The 6,325-nt window shown below is 39.6% G+C and overlaps 1 protein-coding gene across 1 annotated transcript in view; it reads left to right on the top strand.

Moving 5' to 3' along the window:
- Window positions 1–6,325, top strand: part of xkr6b (XK, Kell blood group complex subunit-related family, member 6b) — a 68,267-nt gene that overhangs the window by 45,738 nt on the left and 16,204 nt on the right. The gene's annotated exons all lie outside the window — the stretch shown is intronic.

The raw sequence follows: 6,325 nt of genomic DNA, 5'->3' as shown, positions 1-6,325 counted from the left end.
GAAGAAAAGGAAATAATCCGATGCACAGCCAGCTGCGGGCAGCAAACATGACATGATTAGAGCTACTAATTACACCGGATGTATTAATCATACATGTGTATTGGAAATAGATTTCATATCTAGTCAGTGTAACTTGTGATGTTAGAGAGAGTGTATGTGTGGGTGGTGTTGACAAAACCAAGCAAATGTAGATTTTTACACGCACTATATATACTACACACACATGTACATATATATATATACATATATATATATGTATATATATATATACATATATATATATATATATATATATATATATATATGTATATATATATATATATATATACACACATATATATATATGTGTGTGTAGTATATATAGTGCGTGTAAAAATCTACGTTTGCTATATATATATATATATATATATATATATATATATATATATATATATATATATATATATGTACACAGGTTATATTCATTTATATATAGTAGCACATTTAAGCACAGCAAACATTAACCATAGGGCTGCACAACAATCAATAAAACAATTGTAAAGATGAAATTACAAAACAAGAGAACATAATTAAAAGCATGATTATAAATAATCAAAAACAGCAGCCTGCACTGCTCAAAGGGTGACACAGTTGAAAATTTTAATGAAAATGAAGAGGCTACAGAGAAGAGTTGTGATTTGAAAACTGTTAGTGAAACAGACTGTCTGATCTGCAGAGGGAGGCTGTTCCAGAGTTGTTGAACTGCTGTACAAACCAGCAGCTGGTGTTAGATGTGACAAACTGCTCCTGCTCAGCTGACCTAAGCATTCAACAAGGAATATAAAACTGTAGGATCTCTGAGAAATACTTTATAGTATTTATAGGTGAACAAAAGGATTTTAAAATGAATTCTAAACCGCGCAGGTGGCCAGTGTTCATGTTGTCATTTACCAGTCAGGAGTCTAACAGCAGCAGATTTTACTAACTGCAATCATGATAACAGTGCCTTTCCCAATCTGGCATACAAAGAATTACAGTGATGAAAGCATAGATCACCTTCTCAGGGTCATTAAAAGAAATAAACTATTTAACTTTAGCTAAAAGTTTTAATTGACTTATCTTTTATTATTAGCTTTGACAACAAATTTCATCTCCAAATCTAATTTCATAGCAGAATGAAAAAATATAACAAACGTTTTTCCCGTATGTTACACTATGAACCCAGAGAACCGAGATATGAACTAATACTTCGGAAATAAGCTTCCTGACAGTGCGCAGTTTGATTCTCATTAAGGGAATGTATACTGAAAAGAGGATAGGGCCCAAAATAGACCCTTGTGGTATGCCACAGGTCAAAATCTGACAAAAACATGGCTTTGAATGAATGCTGATGAACAGAATAATTAAAACAGCAAAAAAATAAATAAATTAATCCCAGTTTAAGCGAAGTATTGACAAATAGCAGAGCTTACAGTTATGTTCATATATTTGGACACTGACACAAGTTTTGGGTTGTTTTACCTGTTTACTGAAACATATTGCAATTACTGGAAATAACTTACATAATGTGTAGACTCTCAGCTTTCATTTAAGGGTATTCACATTCAAATTGGATGAAAGATTTAGGAGTTTTAGCTCCTTAACATGTGCCACCCTCTTCTTAAAGGGACCAAAATTAATTGGACAATTGACTTCTGCAGGTGAAACAAGACATCCTTAATCTGTTAAAAACCCATCTGAGAAATTGCTACATTATTAGGAGTGGCAAAATCTAAATCCTCAGAAACAAAGCTCTGGTGCACTCAGCTTTGGACAGAAAGGCCCCAATCAAACAGCAACTGAAAGCTGCTGCACTAAAGACCTGGAAGAGCATTAAAAAGGAGGAAACCCAGCATCTGGTGATGTCCATGAGTCTAAGAGTTCAGGCTGTCATTGCCAGCAAATGTTTTTCAACCAAGTATTACAAATGAATGTTTTATTTTTTTTCAGTTATTAAGTTTGTCCAATTACGTTTGGGCCCCTGAAATGAAGGGATTGTGTTAAAAGTGCTCAGTTCCTCACGTTTTTGCACAATGTTTTTGCTCAACCCACTGAATTAAAACTGAAAGTCTGCACGTCAACTGCGTCTGAATTGTTCATTTAAAATTCCTTGTGTCGATGTGCAGAACCAAAATTAGAAAAAGGTCTTCTCTGTCCAAATAATTATGGATCCAAATGTAAATACTTCAACAATCTTTCAAGGTTGCGACCAAAAAATCTGCAAAATCTCATTGACCTTCACTTACACAGATGCCATGTTACTGGTGTAATTTGAATAATCATCTTTTTCAAGGTGGTGTTTATAGGTTTATTAAACATCCCTGGTAAAATGAAACCTCGAATAAAAGGTCGAGCAGTGTACAGAATACTCGGCTCCAACTCAAACACACCTTGATAGTCAACCAGCTCACAGCTGCGTTGCATGTTTTATACTACAAATGTCCAAACATTTTACTTGTCAGAATTTGTTTTTTATATCCCGGTGAGATTAAACCACTGTTATCAAGCTACTGTACCCAATTTAAAAAAACACACACACAGATCATTCTTGTCATATCATCAACGCAGTATTTGTGCTCGATTTTCATCACAGTGTGTGTGTCTTATCGCACATCTCAGCCCTTTTTAGCTCTGAGGCAGAGACAAGCAGATACAGCTGCAATCACAGACACTGCTTTTATTGACTGCAAGGGATGTTTGCGTCTCCTCAAACGGCCAATCAGTAACTCCAGTGCACTGATGAAAAGAACCTTAGATGGGGATGAGGCCTCGCTCTAGCGTCTGGAGGTGGCTTTGTCCTGTCAGCATCCACTCTCCCCTGCATAGATTCATTGAGGAAAGGATGGGTTCTCAGGATACCACTATCGATTTTGGCCCATCCCCCCCCCACCACACACACACATCTTTTTCCTCCTATCATCCATCTACATCCCCCAATAGCCCAGAAATGCAAAGGCACCCAGGAGTTCCCAATCTCAGCTGTACATGCGTGTTATGACTGCCTCCCTGTGTGTGTGTTTGTGTGCAAGCATTTTTAAGAGCTGGAAAAGCTGACACCATGAATCTAGTCCACTGTCTCAGAGGATTTATATCATATTGTGTTAGAAAAATTTGGGGTGATGGGAGGAAGCTGTTTATGAGGGGAGAAAATGCTGCAAAAGGCAGGAGAGTTTTTTTTTTCCACTGCTGCTCTGTGGGAACTGTGATGACTTTTAATTTTTTCCTCATTGTCAGTAGCTATTGCTACTGCAATAGTACCTACTGGTAACCTGAAAGCGCTCCAGTATGACTAAAACACCTTTTCTGTTTTGATGACAATGTAATATGCTTTCTCTTTCACTTTCTCTCTCTCCGTCTGTCTGTCTTTTCCCCTGCACCTGCAAGGCAGATATTTTGATCTGTCACAACAAGTTATACTCAATGGGCCTGTCACAGAGTAGCAGTTGAGGCTAACACATATGCTTTGTGTCACCAGATCCCCTCAGGTTAGCAATGGGGCTCAGGGCTTTCCCATAGTGGCGCTGTGTGATGGTGTGAAGCCTGGTGTAAAAATCTGATCGTGTGTGAACGCGCGCGTGTGTGTGTGTTACTGTGTCTATGTGTGTACGTTTGTGCTTTTTATTGCTTGAAAGTAAGGATGGTAGCTGTGCAAGTATTTAGGTGGCTTTTTAAGGGTTTAATTACATGTTTCAGGGAAGGATATGTTGATCTGTGCCGAAGTTGAAGTTGAATTTGTCTGAATATGAACGCGTTTTTTTTTGTTTTTTGTCTGCGAAACAGACAATGTCTACATTTTGTTGCGTTATGATAAACATTATACCTGTATGGCTGTGTGTCCCTGTGTGCCTCAGCAGTGTGAGAGCAGTTTCATTTGTGATGAATGAGGTGACATAGTGCATGTCAATAATGAGTTGCTCACTTTCCTCACACATTTACACCTTTCTCCTCGAGAAAGCATGCCTATCTCTCAAATTAACACGTTATATGACTAATATTGCTTTTCATCCCGCGCGACTGTGAAAAAAAGGCAGGTTTGAGACTGCTGTGAGCGGGAGCTTTCTGCATTTTCTCTGGGTTATTTCCCCATAAATGGAAGATTAATATATGAATGGATGACTTGATTATAGTTAAGCATTCACATGAGCTGGTATGTGTGTGCCTGTGTGCGTGTTTGTGAGTGTGAGCATGTGCGCGGTTCTATGGAGCCGCCTGCTGTATTTGCATGTCTGGAGTGAACATCTATCATCATCATCAAGGCGCTGCAAAACAGTGAGGCAGGCAGCCGCCCGCCGCCGCTCTCGGGAGAGAGACTCGAGACACTTTAAACCTTTACTGCTGCGATATCAAACGTTTCCTAAATTCCTTCGCCTGGGGGAAAGCACACTCTACGCACACACATGCACAGATGCTGTTTTACATAATTTTTTTCCCTTCTCCTGTTGTTGTATTTTCCACAATCACTCGATTTATCACAAACAAGCCGTATCACAGAAAGAAGAAAACAGCCCTCACCTAAAAAACCCCCAAACCTTATTTAGCACTAAATAATACATTTTGCCATTTAAACATGATACAGAATCACCCAAGTCGCTCCCTCTTCTGTCATCCACAGCATATTTTTTAAAATGCTGATAGCCAGAGTGGATCAATCCATTTTTGGGAGCCAAAGGGAACTACAGAGCGGTACTACAGAAGAGAGAGGGAAGGGGGGACAATGAAATGGTACAGCCTGATAGATAGAGGAGCGAGAGACAGCGTGTGTGAGCGGAATAGTAAAAAGAGCCCCCGAGATGAAGGGGGGGGGGGGGGGTGCATGGTGGGAGGGAGTGCAAAGGAGGGAGGAGTATGACGGGGTGGAGGCACAGAGCCAGAAAATTGCATTGCGTGCTCAGTGATTAGTTTACCTCCTGGGTCTCATTCTCTCTCACTCCTCTCCTCTCACTGTCCTCTCACTCCCCAGGTTCTTTTCTACCTCATGTAGCTTTTCCTTGTGTCTTTGTCTTGCCACTTTGGCTGCTGCTCGCCTTCTTGCACTTCCTCTGTCACTACATCACACTGTCACTTCTCTCTATCCTCTCCCTTCCTCTTGGCCGCTCTCTTTCCACTCGCTCTGTGGTTATCTCCACCGCCTCAGCCCCCGTGTCCACTCCTCTTTTCCTCTTTGCATGCTGACTTGACTCTCGCCTTCATTCTTGCATTATCTTTGGGGCTCGAAAAATGCAAAATGCCACCTAAACTGCAAGCAAGCCCAGAATAATAATAAATAAATAAATAAATAAAAAATTTAAAAAAAAAACTGCTGTGAAGTCTATTTCTTGGGTATGGGATAATACTGGTAGATTTACACAGGGAACTCTCAATCAGTCAGTAAGTCAAGGAAGCATTTAAACACCATAAGCCAGCCCTGCTAATTATAGTCTTAAGAGCGATACACGTGAACTTCAAGTGTCAGAGGCACAGATGCTGAATGAAAGCCAGCCTCCACATGGGCCTTTTTTGGGTCCCTGAAAAGCAAGTGGGTCAGGCCTTTCTTCTTAATCCGTACATAATCTCGCTTGTCCTCTAGTTGTAGATCAGCTACAAGAACAGCGCAGGAGGGGCGAGGAGACTGAAAAACTGACAGCAGGAAAGGGAGAGTAAAGCGGGATTTCGCTTTAAGCTGTCAGGGTGCTTCCCACTAAAAAGGTAGTCTGAGGTAGGAAAATGATACAGAGTAACAAACTACTATACTCAAAGAAATCCCTGTCCTACTATTTAAGCTCCTAACATCAAAATTGTCATCAGTTGTGGTGGACCTCATATAGCAACACGTGTGAGTGTGTGTGTGTGCCTTATCTTAAAATTCAACAGGACCTTTGACATGAAGAGCTGTGATATCAGCTGCAATTTGTAATGAGTTTGAGGTCTTTCTGAAATATCCCTGCAGCTCACGCTTTCATCTTTAAGAGGTCAAAAACAAATGAAAAAGCAACTATGGATGAGCTAAATGGTTTTGTTAGGGGTAAAAATGCTAAATTTTGTATTTGTTGCTATTTTAAGGCAGTACTGAAAAAAAAAATCCCAATGATTCACTAATTAATAGTGAGCATTCATGTCTATTTGTTTATTTATCTTTTAACAGCTTGTGTGGCAGCTTTTGGACCGATTATCACCATCTTTCTGAGGAATTATGGATAAATTATAGAACTTCTAGATTTGGCACTTCACACTGCTTCAAGGATGCACATTTGTTGTACGCTTTTAGTCTTTTTCTAATCTGCATTGGATCATTTTTAAAGCTGAAATATGTAGTTTTGATTGAATTAAC

Source organism: Neolamprologus multifasciatus, chromosome 15 (genome assembly GCF_963576455.1).
Source record: "Neolamprologus multifasciatus chromosome 15, fNeoMul1.2, whole genome shotgun sequence".
Taxonomy (NCBI): Eukaryota; Metazoa; Chordata; class Actinopteri; order Cichliformes; family Cichlidae; genus Neolamprologus; species Neolamprologus multifasciatus.
This window is presented reverse-complemented; position numbering and strand designations above follow the sequence as displayed.